Source organism: Pristiophorus japonicus, chromosome 2, assembly GCF_044704955.1.
Source record: "Pristiophorus japonicus isolate sPriJap1 chromosome 2, sPriJap1.hap1, whole genome shotgun sequence".
Taxonomy (NCBI): Eukaryota; Metazoa; Chordata; class Chondrichthyes; family Pristiophoridae; genus Pristiophorus; species Pristiophorus japonicus.
In genome coordinates this window covers 319,956,688-319,975,786 of record NC_091978.1, presented here as the reverse complement: position 1 = coordinate 319,975,786, position 19,099 = coordinate 319,956,688, and the positions used below count along the sequence as shown (strand labels likewise).

General features: G+C 45.3%; 1 protein-coding gene and 2 pseudogenes across 2 annotated transcripts in view; 1 reads left to right on the top strand and 2 right to left on the bottom strand.

Moving 5' to 3' along the window:
* Positions 1-19,099, bottom strand: part of afg2a (AFG2 AAA ATPase homolog A) — a 594,246-nt gene that overhangs the window by 126,666 nt on the left and 448,481 nt on the right. The window lies entirely within an intron of this gene.
* LOC139247968 (NADH dehydrogenase [ubiquinone] iron-sulfur protein 5 pseudogene) lies at positions 14,908-15,252 on the bottom strand (annotated as a pseudogene).
* The window catches only part of LOC139228211 (RLA class I histocompatibility antigen, alpha chain 11/11-like), a 127,140-nt pseudogene continuing 126,931 nt past the window's right edge, over positions 18,891-19,099 (top strand).

The window sequence follows — 19,099 nt, the reverse complement described above, 5'->3', positions numbered from 1 at the left end:
TTGGTGGTGGGATCACGCTAGATGTGGCGGAAATGGTGGAGGATGATCCATTGAATGTGGAGGCTGGTGGGGTGAAAGGTGAGGTCAAGGGGAACCCTGTCGTGGTTCTGAGAGGGAGGGGAAGGGATGAGATCAGAGGCGCGAGAAATAGAGCGGGCACGGTCGAGGGCCATGTTAACCACGGCGGAGGGGAACCTCTGTTGAGGAGAAAGGAAGACATGTCAGAGGCAGTAGTGTGAAAGGTGGCATTGTCAGGGCGGATGCGACGGAGACGGAGAAACTGGGAGAATGGAATGGAGTCCTTACAGGATGCGGGCTGGGAGGAAGTGTCGTCTCGGTAGCTGTGGGAGTCAGTGGATTTATAGTGGATACTGGTCAAAAGCCTATCCGCAGAGATGGAGATGGGGAAGTCGAGGTAGGGAAGAGTCGGAGATGGACCATGTGAAGGTGAGGAAAGGGTGGAAATTGGATGCAAAATGAATGAAATTTTCAAGTTCAGAGCGAGAGTAGGAAACGGCACCGATACAATCATCAATAGAAACATAGAAAATAGGTGCAGGAGTAGGCCATTCAGCCCTTCTAGCCTGCACCGCCATTCAATGAGTTCATGGCTGAACATGCAATTTCAGTACCCCCTTCCTGCTTTCTCGCCATACCCCTTGATCCCCCGAGTAGTAAGGACTTCATCTAACTCCCTTTTGAATATATTTAGTGAATTGGCCTCAACTACTTTCTGTGGTAGAGAATTCCACAGGTTCACCACTCTCTGGGTGAAGAAGTTTCTCCTCATCTCGGTCCTAAATGGCTTACCCCTTATCCTTAGACTGTGACCCCTGGTTCTGGACTTCCCCAACATTGGGAACATTCTTCCTGCATCTAACCTGTCTAAACCCGTCAGAATTTTAAACGTTTCTATGAGGTCCCCTCTCATTCTTCTGAACTCCAGTGAATACAAGCCCAGTTGATCCAGTCTTTCTTGATTGGTCAGTCCCACCATCCTGGGAATCAGTCTGGTGAACCTTCGCTGCACTCCCTCAATAGCAAGAATGTCCTTCCTCAAGTTAGGAAACCAAAACTGTACACAATACTCCAGGTGTGGCCTCACCAAGGCCCTGTACAACCGTAGCAACACCTCCCTGCCCCTGTACTCAAATCCCCTCGCTATGAAGGCCAACATGCCATTTGCTTTCTTAACCGCCTGCTGTACCTGCATGCCAACTTTCAATGACTGATGTACCATGACACCCAGGTCTCGTTGCACCTCCCCTTTTCCTAATCTGTCACCATTCAGATAATAGTCTGTCTCTCTGTTTTTACCACCAAAGTGGATAACCTCACATTTATCCACATTATACTTCATCTGCCATGCATTTGCCCACTCACCTAACCTATCCAAGTCACTCTGCAGCCTCATAGAATCCTCCTCGCAGCTCACACTGCCACCCAACTTAGTGTCATCCGCAAATTTGGAGATACTACATTTAATCCCCTCATCTAAATCATTAATGTACAATGTAAACAGCTGGGGCCCCAGCACAGAACCTTGCGGTACCCCACTAGTCACTGCCTGCCATTCTGAAAAGTACCCATTTACTCCTACTCTTTGCTTCCTGTCTGACAACCAGTTCTCAATCCACGTCAGCACACTACCCCCAATCCCATGTGCTTTAACTTTGCACATTAATCTCTTGTGTGGGACCTTGTCGAAAGCCTTCTGAAAGTCCAAATATACCACATCAACTGGTTCTCCTTTGTCCACTTTACTGGAAACATCCTCAAAAAATTCTAGAAGATTTGTCAAGCATGATTTCCCTTTCACAAATCCATGCTGACTTGGACCTATATGTCACCTTTTTCCAAATGCGCTGCTATGACATCCTTAATAATTGATTCCATCATTTTACCCACTGCTGAGGTCAGGCTGACCGGTCTATAATTCCCTGTTTTCTCTCTCCCTCGTTTTTTTAAAAAGTGGGGTGACATTGGCTACCCTCCACTCCATAGGAACTGATCCAGAGTCAATGGAATGTTGGAAAATGACTGTCAATGCATCCACTATTTCCAAGGCCACCTCCTTAAGTACTCTGGGATGCAGTCCATCAGGCCCTGGGGATTTAATCGGCCTTCAATCCCATCAATTTCCCCAACACAATTTCCCGACTAATAAAGATTTCCCTCAGTTCCTCCTCCTTACTAGACCCTCTGACCCCTTTTATATCCGGAAGGTTGTTTGTGTCCTCCTTAGTGAATACCGAACCAAAGTACTTGTTCAATTGGTCTGCCATTTCTTTGTTCCCCGTTATGACTTCCCCTGATTCTAACTGCAGGGGATCTATGTTTGTCTTTACTAACCTTTTTCTCTTTACATATCTATAGAAACTTTTGCAATCTGCCTTAATATTCCCTGCAAGCTTCTTCTCGTACTCCATTTTCCCTGCCCTAATCAAACCCTTTGTCCTCCTCTGCTGAGTTCTAAATTTCTCCCAGTCCCCGGGTTCGCTGCTATTTCTGGCCAATTTGTATGCCAATTCCTTGGCTTTAATACTATCCCTAATTTCGCTTGATAGCCACGGTTGAGCCACCTTCCCTTTTTTATTTTTACACCAGACAGGATTGTACGATTGTTGTAGTTCATCCATGTCTGCCTTTGCCCATCCACTGTCAACCCCTTAAGTATCATTCGCCAATCTATCCTAGCCAATTCACGCCTCATACCTTCAAAGTTACCCTTCTTTAAGTTCTGGACCATGGTCTCTGAATTAACTGTTTCATTCTCCATCCTAATGCAGAATTCCACCATATTATGGTCACTCTTCCCCAAGGGGCCTCGCACAATGAGATTGCTAATTAATCCTCTCTCATTACACAACACCCAGTCTAAGATGGCCTCCCCCCTAGTTGGTTCCTCGACATATTGGTCTAGAAAACCATCCCTTATGCACTCCAGGAAATCCTCCTCCACTGTATTGCTTCCAGTTTGGTTAGCCCAATCTATGTGCATATTAAAGTCACCCATTATAATTGCTGCACCTTTATTGCATGCACCCCTAATTTCCTGTTTGATGCCCTGGAAAAAGAGGTGAGGGAGAGGACCCGAGTGGGACTGGAACAAAGAATGTTCCACACATCTCATGAAAAGGCAGGCATAGCTCGGACCAATGTGGGTTCCCACAGCAACTTTAATTTGGAAAAAGTGAGTGGAGTTTAAGGAGAAGTTGTTCAATATGAAAACAAGTTCAGCCTGGCAGAGGAGGGTGATGGTGGATGAGGACTGGTTGGGCCTCTGCTCGAGGAAGCAGCAGAGCGCCCTCAGGCCATCCTGGTGGAGGATGGAAGTGTCGAGGGATTGGATGTCCATGGTGAAAAGGAGATGGTTGGGGCCGGGAAACTGGAAACTATTAAGGCGTCGGAGGAGTAGCAAATGTAGGTGGGAAGAGACTGGACAAGGGGAGAAAAAATAGAGTTGAGATAGGAAGAAATAAGTTCTGTGGGGCAAGAACATGCTGAAATGATGGGTCTACCAGGGCAGTCCTGTTTGTGGATCTTGGGAAGGAGGTAGAAGTGGGCTGTCAAGGAAGAAGTGGGATTTATAACTATTTGTGTTACTGCTGACAGAATGTTTTAAAATGTGTTTTTTTTGCTCTTTAAAAATAATTACTCATTTTTAGGTAATCTTTACTGGGTAACCTATAGGTACTTAAGTTTAGCAAAATAATGCTTTGTCTGGCACTTCATTAACGTTCATTACATAAATCTTGGACAAGAAATCAACTGATTCATAGCAGAAAATAACCATATCCAATTCCAGAGACTTTTGCTGTGCAACTTTCCGTTCCACCCTGCTATATAATGGCCTGTCTATATTATAAAAACAACTGGAATTTATGGTGGGACTGAAATTGCCCCTTTTATAGCTAGCCTTCAGGGAAACAACCCGCCCAGAATTGCCTCCGGGCAAAAATGGGTTTGATGCCATCGCCATGCACGCCGATTTATCGCCCCGAAAATTGTCCCGTGGGACGTGAGATTGACGTGGGGGCGATGCAGTTTGGCGCCAGCTCTTGGATGCCAGGCCGCTGGCCCACCCAAAACCCTCCCTGGTAGCCCAGTGGGCGCCAGGAAAGCGAAAGAAGGGGAGGGATGCTGTGGTTAGCGTGGCGTTGAGCCTTGCACCCCGCTAACTGCCCCACAGAGGCGAATCACGCCTCCGATACCGCCTCGCACATTCTTTCCGACAAAGACCCCAATTCAGCGACATTTAGCGGCCCATCTTGCCAGGCGCTAAATATTTATTTCATTCAAATTGTGCGCCCCAAATGGGGCACGGGGCAATTTTGCCCCCAGTGTCCTTAATGTAGAACAATATTTAATCGTGCTTGACAGAGGAGAAAAGGAACAGACAATTGTTAAATCTTGCATTGTGGCAACTCTAGCCTAATGTTCACCTCCATTTTCTTACATCAATGAGTTGTAAAATCTCAACACGACGCTTGCATGCAAAATTGTACTCCCAGTTATGCAGACCATAAAAACCTGCTGGGACCAAAATTGCCCTCCCCCATAAGCTCAATTACCGTCTCCAAGAGGTGGGAATGGAGCCGAGGGGCTTTACCAACCGGGGGCGGACAGATGGGCTGACCTGTCCGAAATTGCCCCCGAGCTGGAAGCGACGGGAACGGGTTTCCGTTCCGCCCATTTTCCCGCCGTGTCAGGCACGCGTCGACCCCTTTCCGTCCCCCGCAGCAGCAACGCCAGTCGGTGCCACCGACAGCTTTCCCCAGCAGTCTGCACTTAAAGGGGAAGTTGCGCTGCCTCGGCTCCATTATATTTATCTTTGTCGGCCGACTGCCAGTTCAGCCCGACAATTATGCCCCCCGGGTTCAGCTGGGCCGCAAACAGGCTGCTGGCCCGGCCGAATCCCTCCCTGGCGGCCCAAACTGAACTTTGTTGCAGAGCTCGCAGCGGTCTTCCCCTTTCACTGAAGGAGAGGGACACTGTGACGCCTCAGCGCGACACTGATGACTGGTCGGGGCGGCCAACCCACTTGAAGGGCACTTCTGCCTCACAGCCGCCACACCTTGCACTCCGACCATAAAAAATTCTAGCGGCTGAATTTCTCTGGTATCCCTGCCCTATTGGTTGGGACGGAGAATTTTTTTTTTAAAAGGAAGGTGCTCCCTGTTTGGGGTCGGGGGGCAGTGGGGGCAATTTCGGCCCCGCACTGTCTTCACTGCTCTGTCGGCAGATCCAGGAAAATAATATCACCGACTTGAAAGTAATTGAAGAGTTAAATACAAATCCTGGCTGTTTGCAACTTTTAATAAATCACGCAAAAACACTCCAATTCATTAAAAGAGACAAGCATTCAAACTGATCTTAAAAAGTACATCTAGCTGTAATAGGAGAAAAAGGATCCTCTGTTCCTCAGAACCGTCTGTTCCAAATTTCGTAACTTTTTTTCAGGCTGCCGCCTTTGACAAACATGAACTGACATAGTTCAGATTAGATAATAATGTGATTTTTCATGTAGTGTTGGTTAGACTGACATGCCAAAAAAATCTAGCTAATATCATGGCTATATTTGAAATGTTGCAACAAGATAAATGACTGCAAAGAGAGAATATCCGGCAAACGCTGCCAATGAGAGCAACGAGCTGTATAATGTGGGTGGGTATGTGGGTGGATAGGGAGGGTGGTGGGGGTTGTGATTGTCACGGATTTTTTTTTTTAAACTGCACAAAACTTTTTCAACACATTTCTTACATTAGTTCTGCCTGAAGAATCTGAATTTTGGACCAGCTTCAATGGGTCACAGTTGTCTACCTGATTCTGACCACGAAAGGAATTAAATGTATAGTTCAAAACCATATTTATACAAATCAGTGGGGCTACGTACACATCAGCATGGTCATGCACACATCTGTATGGTCATGCACATTTCAACCTGGCCTTGTACAAATTCGCACAGCCATGTACATATCAAGTGCTGTCACATCAAATTACTGACTCGTGCACAGTGGGGAAAAAAACAAAATAAACCAGAAAAACACACCCTACAATCACATGCTCATTAGGAATATGCCACAATACTGAGAGTTTACCCTGTCAGAATGGGGATAAACAGCAGTGAGCATTTTGTAGAATAAAGCCTGGAGTCAGGCACATCTGGTATTTAATCAACATGGAGTCTCTGGAATCCTGCAGGCTGTTTCTGTCAGGACGACAGGTTTTGAATATTTTCAGCAAGGATGAGATCTGCCTAGACCAGCTCCTGAAGGGGAGTTACCGTCCTTCTGAGCAAGTCTGTTTTTTTTACACTGTGAACAACTGCAGAACTCATTCAGCGCCCAGAAGCAAAGGCCTTTTTTTTTTCTCCTCCTCCAGGCAAAGTAGAGCTATCCATCACTTAACAGACTTACTTCCTGTTTTGAAGCAGTTGGGGAGGTATAACTTCCAACCCAAATACTTGGCTTGGCAAGCTGCACCAGTGTTGATGGACGCTTTTATAACCACTTCATTCCACCTGAATTTTGGTGTAGTGCGGTAGGGGGAGGGGATGAACAGCGCACAACTGAAACAGCTGTAGGAAAAGGTTAGCTGGCCTCTGCCAGCTGTGACTAATATTAGTTTGTGAAGTCAACATCAGTGTGTTCATTTAAAAAAATAAATCAGATTTGAAAATGCATTTTTTTAAAAAATGTCCTTTATCCTCCCAAATTTTTTTACTGCATGCTTCTTTACTGTATTCTAATGCAAAGTCTTGGCACTGCAATATGGCCCTGCAATTAATTGTACCAACATTGATAGCCAAGTTGATGATATCGGGGAAGAGAAGTAAAACAAAAAGCAATTGAAATGTATGCAGATGTCAAAAAAAGAAAGCGAAAAAGAGTGAAAAGCAAAAAAGACAGAGTGCTAGAAATATAACAAAAGCATGGGAGGAAACAAAAAGATTAAAAGCTCAGGACTGTTCAGATATTCATGAGGATGCTAACATATTTAATGTTTAACTGAAACCACTCACATTTTTACAAAATTCGGTCATGGGATGTGGGCGTCGCTGGCAAGACCGGCATTTATTGCCCAACCCTGATTGCCCTTGCTAGGCCATTTCAGAGTTAACCATATTGCTGTGGGTCTGGAGTCACATATAGGCCAGACTGGGTAGGGACGGCAGATTTCCTTCCCTAAAAGACATTAGTGAACCAGATGGGGTTTTACAACAATCCAGTAGGTTTTTTTAAAAATCACTATTTTATTCCAGATTTATTTAATTAATAGAATTTTAAATTACCCAGCTGCTGTAGTGGGATTTAAACTCACTGGATCATTACTCCAGGCCTCTGGATTATTAGTCCAGTAACATAACCACTGTGCTATCGTACCCTATACCGTACATGCCAGCAAATGCACAAGCATCTGTGGTCTCTAAAATGTTAATGTGCGCACAAGGTTCCTCACATGGAAACGTGTGAACAAAGCCTACACAAGAGATCACTTACAAATGAATAAGAGCACAAATTCGCTCACAGACCAATTTGTCTATAAAATCATTCATATGCAGCTAATAAATCAGCCAAGCTTAAGGGCCACTTTCATCTGAGCTATATGAACAACATTTTTGCATTGCACATTACAACAGTTAGTTGTGTTTCGCTGCAACCTGTAACGAATACAATTTGTAACATTTAATGTTAAATAGTATATAAATGACAGGTTGAACCTCCTTTAGCCGGAACCCTCGTGACCTGGCCTGCTCTGGATAAGGGATTTTTCCGGACGAGGGGTGGTCATGTTAAATTGGATGGTATAGGTACTGAGCAAGGGGATATCGGGGCTGGCTTGCTTGCGGCTGGGAGTGCGGCAGAGAGATCATGGCGGGGGTGGGGAGGGGGGATCGTGGGGTCAGGCCAGCGATTCCAGGAGTCGGCTGCAAGGAAAGACTTCAATTTGTTCGCGCATGTGCCATCCGGTGGCCGGGAATGGTTCTGGACGAGGAGTGGTTCCGGATAAGGGAGTTCTGGATAAGGGAGGTTCAACCTGTACACAGAAACAACAGAAAATGGATGTGTTTTGGAATTCTGATGACATACACGTTAGGAAGGGGAATGTTATCGGAAGAATTCTCCTTGTTAATTCACAAATAAATGCAAAGAGCAAAGCTACTTTATTTTAGCTCACAAGAGAAATACATAGTACAGGTTCAAGCTCTCTTATCCAGCACCTTTGGAACCTGGCCTATGCCGGATAAGGGACTTTGCCGGATGAGGCACATTAAATTGGATGGTACAAGTACTGAGCAAGGGGATATCGGGGCTGGTTGGCTTGGGGCTGGGAGTGCGGCAGAGAGATCGTGGGGGGTGGGCAGTGGTGGATCGCAGGGTCAGGTCACGATTGCGGGAGTCGGCAGCGAGGAAGGACTTCAATTTGTTCAAGTCGGAGTGACCGGGAATGGTTCTGGACGAGAGGTGGTGCCAGATAAGCGAGTCCTGGATAATGGAGGTTAAACCTGTACTGTGATATGTGAGGAGACTTGTTGATTAAGAAACATGCATAGAAAACTGTTCCAACTACAGTGGAAACGCTCAATTGCTTCGGCAGTACTGTCTCATCCATAGATCTATCTTTTCCTGCTCGTTCCAAAAGATTTAGATTTCGCCAATTTTTACTTGAATTAGGAACACTTTTGTTATCTATCTTGTCGACTGAAACTGGCATCTGCTGGAGGACCGGAAGCCGCTAGCAATCTAACAATCTTTTTTGTGCACTTCAAAAACAGCAAATCTGGTTCATCCAATTGCTAAATTTCCTTTCCATCGGAGAAGCAAAAAAGGAGATTAGAATGGCCGAGAGAGAGCTGGGCATTAAAAGAAAACAAGAAAGAATTGGACATAAATGCATAAAAGTAAATGAATAGTTTAAGAAAGGGTAAGGCCGATTAGAGATGAAAGTGTAAATCTTCCCACTGGAGCATGAAAGAATGGCAGAGATACTAAATGTGTACTTTGCATATGTTTTCACAGAGAGTATGGTAGTGGGAATGAAAGGATACAAGACGAGGAGGTGAATCATTTAAATAGGCAGATTAGAGGGACAGAACTCAAAGTGAAAAAGGTAACAGGCCCATCAGCTTGCATCCGGGAACACTGAGAAAAGTCAAGAGATTGCGTAGGCTCTGCTCACATTTTTGGACATAGTAAATGTGCCAGAGGCCTGGCGGATTGCTATTGTAACTCCTCTGTATAAAGAGAGAGAAAGGTAAACTTATAGGCCAGTTGACTTAATATTCATAATGGATAAGCCATACTATGGGATCAAATTAATACTCACTTAGAAAGATGTGGGGTAATTAGAACAGCCAGCACAAGTTTATAATATTCAAGTCATGTCTGACAAATTTAATAGTATTCTTTGAGGAAATAATAGTGTAATGATAAAGGAAATGCAGTGATATCGGAGGTTTGTTGATATAAATTAAGGCATATGGTATTGATGGGAATTTGTTGGTAATGAAAATAATGCTGGTTAAGAAAGAAGAAAGAACTTGCATCTATTTCATGCCTTTTACAGCCCAGGATGTCCTAAAGTGTTTCACAGCCAATGACTTACTTTCAAGGTGTAGTCAGTGTTGTTGCGTAGTCAAAAACAAAGAGCAATGGTTAATGGACGTCTTTTGAACAGGAAACATAAAAATAGGTGCAGGAGGCCATTCAGATAATATTCTACCTTCGTGTTTTTGCCCCCAAAATGGATAACTTCACATTTATCCATATTATACTGCATCTGCCATGCATTTGCCCACTCACCTAACCTGTCCAAATCACCCTGCAGCCTTTTAACGTCCTCCTCACAGCTCACACCGCCACCCAGTTTAGTGTCATCTGCAAACTTGGAGATATTACACTCAATTCCTTCATCCAAATCGTTAATGTATATTGTAAAGAGCTGGGGTCCCAGCATTGAGCCCTGCAGCACTCCACTAGTCACTGCCTGCCATTCTGAAAAGGACCGGTTTATCCCGACTCTCTGCTTCCTGTCTGCCAACCAGTTCTCTATCCACGTCAGTACATCACCCTCAATACCATGCACTTTGATTTTGCACACCAATCTCTTGTGCGGGACCTTGTCAAAAGCCTTTTGAAAGTCCAAATACACCACATCCACTGGTTCTCCCTTGTCCACACTGCTAGTTACATCCTCAAAAAATTCCAGAAGATTCGTCAAGCATGATTTCCCTTTCATAAATCCATGCTGACTTGGACAGATCCTGTCACTACTTTCCAAATGCGCTGCTATTTCATCCTTAATAATTGATTCCAACATTTTCCCCACGACTGATGTCAGGCTAACCGGTCTATAATTACCCGTTTTCTCACTTCCTCCTTTTTTACAAAGTGGTGTTACATTAGCTACCCTCTAGTCCATAGGAACTGATCCAGAGTCGATAGACTTTTGGAAAATAATCACCAATGCATCCACTATTTCTAGGGCCACTTCCTTAAGTACTCTGGGATGCAGACTATCAGGCCCCAGGGATTTATCGGCCTTCAATTCCATCAATTTCCCTAACACAATTTCCTGCCTAATAAGGATATCCTTCAGTTCCTCCTTCTCACTAGACCGACTGTCCCTTAGTACTTTCGGAAGGTTATTTGTGTCTTCCTTTGTGAAGACAGAACCGAAGTATTTGTTCAACTGGTCTGCCATTTCTTTGTTCCCCATTATAAATTCATCTGAATCCGACAGCAAGGGACCTACATTTGTCTTCACTAATCTTTTTTTCTTCACATATTTATAGAAGCTTTTGCAATCAGTTTTTATGTTCCCTGCAAGCTTTCTCTCGTACTCTATTTTCCCCCTCTTAATTAAACCCTTAGCTCTCCTTTGTTGAATTCTAAATTTCTCCCAGTCCTCAGATTTGTTACTTTTTTTAGCCAATTTATATGCCTCTTCCTTGGTTTTAACACTATCCTTAATTTCCCTTGTTAGCCACGGTTGAGCCACCTTTTCCGTTTTATTTTTACTCCAGACAGGGATGTACAATTGCTGAAGTTCATCCATGTGATCTTTAAATGTTTGCCATTGCTTATCCACCGTCAAAGCTTTGCCAGTCTATTCTAGTCAATTCACGCCTCATACTGTCGAAGTTACCTTTCCTTAAGTTCAGGACCCGAGTTTCCGAATTAACTGTGTCACTCTCCATCTTAATAAAGAATTCTACGATATTATGGTCACTCTTCCCCAAGGGGCCTCGCACAACAAGATTGCTAATTAGTCCTTTCTCATTACACATCACCCAATCTAGGATGGCCAGCTCTGTAGTTGGTTCCTCAATATATTGGTCGAGAAAACCATCCCTAATACACTCCAGAAAATCCTCCTCCATCGCATTGCTACCAGTTTGGTTAGCCCAATCAATATGTAGATTAAAGTCGCCCATGATAACTGCTGTACCTTTATTGCACATATCCCTTATTTCTTGTTTGATGCTGTCCCCATCCTCATTACTACTGTTTGGTGGTCTGTACACAACGCCCACTAGCGTTTTCTGCCCTTTGGTATTCCGCAGCTCCACCCATACCGATTCCACATCATCCAGGCTAATGTCCCTCCTTACTATAGCATTAATTTCCTTTTTAACCAGCAACGCCACCCCGCCTCCTTTTCCTCTCTGCCTATCCTTCCTAAATGTTGAATACCCCTGGATGTTGAGTTCCCAGCCTTGATCACCCTGGAGCCATGTTTCCGTGATGCCAATTACATCATATCCGTTAACTGCTGTCTGCGCTGTTAATTCGTCCACCTTATTCCGAATACTCCTCGCATTGAGGCACAGAGCCTTCAGGCTTGTCTTTTTAACACACTTTGCCCCGTTAGAATTTGGCTGTAATGTGGCCCTTTTTGTTTTTTGCCTTGGGTTTCTCTGCCCTCCACTTTTACTATTCTCCTTTCTATGTTTTGCTTCTGCCTCCATTTTATTTCCCTCTGTCTCCCTACCTAGGTTCCCATCCCCCTGCCATGTTAATTTAACTCCTCCCCAACAGCACTAGCAAACACTCCCCCGAGGACATTGATTGCGGTCCTGCTCAGATGCAGACCGTCCGGTTTGTACTGGTCCCACCTCCCCCAGAACCGGTTCCAATGTTCCAGGAATTTGAATCCCTCCCTTTTGCACCACTCCTCAAACCACATATTCATCTGGGCTATCCTGCGATTCCTACTCTGACTAGCACGTGGCATTGGTAGCAATCCTGAGATTACTACTTTTGAGGTCCTACTTTTTAATTTAGCTCCTAGCTCCCTATATTCGTCTCGTAGGACCTCATCCCATTTTTTACCTATATCGTTGGTACCTATGTGCACCACGACAATTGGCTGTTCACGCTCTCTTTTCAGAATGTCCTGCACCCGCTCCGAGACATCCTTGACCCTTGCACCAGGGAGGCAACATACCATCCTGGAGTTTTGGTTGCGGCCGCAGAAACGCCTATCTATTCCCCTTACAATCAAATCCCCTATCACTATAGCTCTCCCACTCTTTTTCCTGCCCTCCTGTACAGCAGAGCCACCCATGGTGCCATGAACTTGGCTGCTGCTGCCCTCCCCTGATGAGGCATCCCCCTCAACAGTACCCAAAGCGGTGTATCTGTTTTGCAGGGGGATGACCGCAGGGGACCCCTGCACGACCTTCCTTGCACTGCTCTTCCTGTCGGTCACCCATTTACTATCTGGCTGTGTACCCTTTACCTGCAGTGAGACCAACTCTCTAAACGTGCTATTCACGTCATTCTCAGCATCGTGCATGTTCCAGAGTGAATCCACCCGCAGCTCCAGTACCGCAATGCGGTCCATCAGGAGCTGCAGGTGGATGCACTTCCCGCACATGTAGTCGTCAGGGACACCGGAAGCGTCCCTGACTTCCCACATAGTACAGGAGGAGCATAACACATGTCCGAGCTGTCCTGCCATGACTTAACCCTTAGATAAACTTAATTTGGCAACAATAATGCTAAATGTTACTTACTGATATAGAAAAGAAAAAGAAAAACTACTTACCAATCACCAGCCAATCACTTACCCCCTTGGCTGTGACGTCACCTTTCGATTTCTTTCTACTTGTTTTTGCCTTCTCTCCCCGCTGCAACTGCACAAACACGTCTTTATAGGCCTCTCCACGCACCTCGAACTCCCGCCTCTCCTCTGCCGCCGTCTCCTGCTGCCGCTGGGCCTTAATAGGCCTCTCCATGCACCTCGAACTCCTGCCTCTCCTCTGCCGCTGGGCCTATATAGGCCTCTCCACACACCTCGAACTCCCGCCTCTCCTCTGCCGCCGTCTCCTGCTGCCGCTGGGCCTATATAGGCCTCTCCACGCACCTCGAACTCCTGCCTCTCCTCTGCCGCTGGGCCTATATAGGCCTCTCCACGCACCTCGAACTCCCGCCTCCCCTCTGATGCCGCCTCCCGCTGCCGGAGGGATGTAAGTAGTAGTGTCAGGGTCAGTGTTGGAACATTTACTCTTGTATGGGACTTTTGCTGCAAGATATTTGTTTCAAATATTCGAAGTAACAATTTTGTGCATTTCTTCAAGCACGTTCTGTGGTGTTACATATTTCACTAATTTTGTTTTGTAATGGTCGTGCATTTGATAGAAAGATGCTTGTAAAGAACTGCTTGCACTGACTTAAAACTGCAGGAACCATTCACCACTCAAAAGGTTAACCGGTAACGATGCATGATGGAACTTACTTAAATCTCGAAACACCAAAAGTTAGGCATGTTGGGAAATATGTTGTGCACATAGCACTCCCCAGACCTACATGTGAGAACCATGGATGCTTACAGAGAAAATATCTTGTCCACGTTATGCAATTACAAACTGAGCCAAAACACAGATCAACATCTGCACAGAGATCAGGATCTGAATATGCTTCTGCACCTGTGTCGATTAGGCGGCTGATTAGGCAGCAATGACTGAGCATGGCACTACTCTGACAAGGTCAACTCCAAATTGCCAAAAACACAATGATTGCAAACAGAAGTGGGGTTTTTAGGAAGGCTCAATCAGTCTGTAAAGTTACACTATATAATCCCTTTCATATTGGCCTATGCAGACGGATTATAAAGCAATCAAAAAATAACAAAGCTAGCTTTCTGGAAATTAACTGCCTCTCTGCAACCTTTACAGTAGCTTTCTAGCACTTTTAAGCTGCGAACTATTTCCCTACGGGTGCAGCAAGCACTGCACAAACAAAATAATTCTCAGTGAGGTACTAGTAATTTTAGTGTAGCTATGTTCTCTCTCACTATAGTGTTCTGGCACATTGTTTGAGCTTCTGGAAGTCTTGTTTGTTCCATCTTTAGGGCTTGGTTGCCAACCCTCCCGGATTGTTGGTGAGGGTTCGGGAATGGCACATGAATCTCCCGGGCACTGCTGCAAGCAACTCAGGAGAAAATGTGGAAGAAGATGTGCACTATTGTGTTACGCAGTGATGCTCTGACGGACCTCTTACCTATATTGTTTTCCTATTAAGCATGCCTTGTTTTTTTGGCAAAAAGATCCTTGATGTTTATTTAACGGAGTCAAGTCACTGCAAGAAAATTAATAGTCTGAAAGCATGCCTTGTTTTTTTTTGCTAGCCTTGTTTTTTTTTCTTTTTTTTTCGATGCTAGCCTTGTTTTTTTTTCATAATTAATTAGATTTAATTCTCTTTGATGGTAAGTTACACAGATTTATTGTCCCAGGATGGCCATCCCCAAAACAACTCATCTAAACTAGATATACATGGTGTATACTGTTCCACGATAATCTTTAGCACAGACCAACTGCAACGGTCCAGCCTTTGACTGGAACTTTTGGGAGGATCCCGACAGTTGCTCCTGCCGGTGTGATGAAGTGGAGGGCAGCACCTATGGACATGGCTCATCATTGCCAGCGTGGTGGTCTAGAGGAGTGTACTTGCCTTCCTTGATCAGCTTTTCCTTTTGTGTTTTGATTTCATGCAGCCTCCTTTGCAATTTTTGCCAGTGCATACATTCATAGAAATCGTCCATCTCCAGTTTACACCACTTCTTGGCTCGGATTTTCTCAATTCCATGTGCGCATTCAATCCACTCCTTCTCAAACACTTGGCAACGAACTGCACGTTTATTGGGTTGCACACCACTTTGGATCAGCAGCCATTTGTCAATATCGATGCCGAGCTTTGCCTGGAGATCGATTAGTGGCATGGCTGTGGGACTCCCGGACCATCTGCTGCCCTTCATTCGTGGGTCAGTGGTGCAGCAGGTGGAGCCAATGACTGTTGTGCTTTGTTGTATTATGCAGATTAACTCATGGCTCCTCTTCCGATAATTAGCTGAAAAAGTTTCTTTAAAAAAAACAAATGATCCTCATCTCTGCCTCGAAAAGTTTTCATTCATGGATTATAATTTGTTAGAACGGCTTGGCAACAGCAGCAAGTTTGTATTTTGATTGGCTCTTTTTTCCCTCCATCTGAAGTGAGGATGTGCAGTCAGACATGGAGGTGAGCAGGCCCCGAACCATCTACTGATACTGTATTGTATATCTGAGCACCGACAAGTCTGTGAGAAGCTAGAGCTACAGGTTTGTTTTATTATTGTATTTAAGAATGGTTTAAAGAGAAGTATAGACTTATGTGTGGATATAACATAAACTGTATTTGCTCCAGTGTTTCAGGTGAAGGTGCTGATGTTCAAACAGCTGTTTTGAGCGCGTGGTTTCTTCTTGCTCCATTGGCTTGAAATGTGTCTCCTCCACAGCTCAAGCTAAGGTACTGGGGTCAGGCTGAAGCCTCCAGCACACTTCCTTTGCACGTGTTCTGAAAGGCTTGTGAACTACAACAACAATCTCAGAACACTGGAACAAGAACCATGTCCAATAGAGTTCTCCACACCTGCTCAGTACAAGAATATTTACAAACTGCGGGCAAATGTCATGTGATCAACCGTCATGTGATCAAACCTCAAGGAATACATCGAACCAGAGTTGACAAACTTACTTTATGCCCAAACATTTCAAAATCTTAACCAGTATGTTGAAACATTAATGTACACTCAGCGATACTAATGTGTTAACAAACAAATAGCAATATCGGAAGCAGGATCATTCTAACACAGATCATTTCTGGATATTTTCTGTGTCTCGGTAGAAAATTGGATACCTGGAACAACATCGTAAACCACGGATGCAAAACTCAGTAAGATTGCTCAATTTTCCCCAGGTGATTTGCGCGTTTATTTGGCGCGTGCCGCTTTTTTGGGTCTAAGTTAAAAAATACAAGTTTCCCCAATCAATGTGCACCAGCGTAACTTAGTTAGTTGTGATTTTTTTAGGTTCGTTTTTTTTGTGTCATAGGAGGCGTAACCTGCCAATTCTGGCCATTTAAGCAAGTTTGGCCACCTCTGATTTACTCCAATTCTTCTCAGGACAGCATATGTGGTCTGTGGAAAAACCTTCTGGTGGTTTAAGAAAATCGGCACAGGTAAGTAAATCAGTGCAGCAGATGCAGGTCCAGGGCCCGTATAGCAGCAGAGAGGTGAAAGAGAGCGGTAGAGAGGGGGGGGAGGGGGGAGTCTTTCGGGCACAGTTAGGAGCGGGGACCAGGAGTGAGGAAGCCATTCGGCCTGGGATAGGATAGGGGACCGGGACTGGGAATCACTTGGGCCTGGGATAGGAGCGGAGACTGGGACCAGCACCGTGAGGCCCTTCGGCCTGGAATAGGTGCAGGGACCGGCATCGGGAGGGGAGTGGGGGCAGAGGAAGAGGGAGAGATAGAATTTTGTCATTACACTTTGTGCAGGTTGCTGTGAGCTGGCTGTGTGTTTCACTTTCCAGTCTCAGCCCGCAGTGTGCCCTTGGTTACCGTGGCAACCTGATCTTTTTGGCGCAGATCTTGGGCTCCACCCCTAAAACTAAACAACAGGCTAGGCAGCGCCAAAATGAAGAATTCAAACGGGGAAACTTGGATGATTTTTTGGGGCATATTTGGGCCCAAAAAAAACGGGTGTAACTCTTCAAGTACGCCAAAAAACAGCTTTGGGGAAAATTGAGCCCAATGAATGTAACGAGAAGCTTGAGACTTAAGTTATTGGCCCAGAAATTTGAGTAGGCCGGAAAACGGCCGGCGACACCACAGGCCAAGGTTAATGGCCGCCCGCAAAAAGTGCAGACAGCACTGGTATTTTGATGCTGCCTGCTGATTTACATGAGCGGAGCAGAAAATCTCTTGCGCAACGCGCTCTTTCGGGCAGTAACCGCAGCAGGAGGCTGAAGGTCGCATCTAAAGGACCAGTGTGGCATTCTCAGGCAATCTGCTGTTTCAGATCATTTGGTCTTGCAGGGCCAGGAGGTAATGAGTCCGTTGTTGGCCTTTGTCGGGTTGGAGCATTGTGCGTTGTGACACATTAGGAGGCATTTGTTGTCTCTGGATCCCCCCTTACTTTCGCAAACATTTGTCTGGCTCTTGTGTGGGGTCCACAAATGGGTACTAGACTGCCTGGTACTCCCACCTTCGCTGGCTGCCATAGGTCAAAGATGCTTCACCCAGATGGTTGCTGTGTGGAGGTTTGTGCTCCACCACGGTGCTGGAAGGGGCGGGGGATGCATCGTCTAGCAGCTAGCAATGTCAGTGCACTAGCCTGCAGATCGCATAGTGTCGTGAATCTTTGGAATCCTTTACCCCAAAGAGTTGTGGATGCTGAGTCATTGAATATATTCATGTTGAACAATCGGGGAGTCAAGGGTTATGGGGAACAAGCAGGAAAGTGGAGTTGAGGCCAAGATCAGATCAGCCATGATCCTATTGAACGGCGGAGCAGACTCGAGGGGCTGTGTGGCCTGCTCCTGCTCCTTTTCATTATGTTCTTATAATTGATCCACTCCCTGGTGAGTGGGTATTAAAGCACATGCTCAGCTCTGGAGGGACTGTGACTAGAAACACCATATAAAGACTGTGGCATAAATGTCCTTAAACCGTTGCATGCGACATCAATGGAAATAATATTTTTTTTAAAAGGGAATATGAACTTCTTGGTCAGGTGGTTACTGGTGTAAATCGTGCAGAAGAGGGTGCAAATTTTTTTTTAACAACAGCAGACTTTTGAAGAATTCTTGGTGAAAATATGGTGTTAAGCCTTTTAAAAACAGACTTCCAAACTTTGCATTTTATTTTATCAGTTCCTAAACTAGTAAACCTAATGTATAAAATTAAAGGAAATGCAGTTTTGATTTTTTCCTAAGATTCTTACAACTGTACAACAGTACAGTTTGTTTGAAAATGATTTACCTCCCATAATGTTTGACGGACCAGGGGGGGGATTTAATGTATCTCATTGGAAGCAATTTTTACTCCAATTATATAGTCTGAGCTCTCCATAATTACTGGTTATTTCTACAACTGTTTACTGTACAGGTTATAGCTCACCGCCACTTTCTCCTGTCTCTACGTGCTGTCAACAGCTGCACGCACGGGCGCGCTTTGGAGAGGGCGAGCTCCAAAATGGATGAGCGTGTGTCATTTAGGTGTTGTACGCCAATTGACGTCATGCTCCTACTAATTAAAATACTTGCGGCGAGCGCAAGCAACAGCAGAGCTGCCGATCTGCCAAAAATGGCGGCCATCATGGGACTCAACGGAATTGGGCGGCCGCCATTTTTTTCAGAAAAACAGCCTTAACTGCCAGCGCTAAACCCTCGAATTTCTAGGCCACGGCAAAAACGTTAACACACTTCCTTGGTATAATGCTAGGCATAGAAATTTGGGAGTGCACATTTTCAAACCTGTGCACGAATGGTGAGAGTGTGAGGAGCCCTGAATATTCGGCCTCGGACCTCATTCACAGAGACGTGGGAGGAGGCATGCAGGTACGTTATGGATGCTTGGGCCACTGCTAGAGCCATAGCAGCCCACAGGTGAGTGATTGTTGGCCCGAAGGATCCTGGCCTTCAACTATCTGTGCTCTCAAGTAAGTGATTGCAGGCCTTGGGAAGGTGGGGTGAGGGTGAGGGGTGGATCGCGAGTCATGATCTGTGACAGGAAGGGGAAGGAGATTGGGCAGCCTGGAGATTGGGGCTTGGATT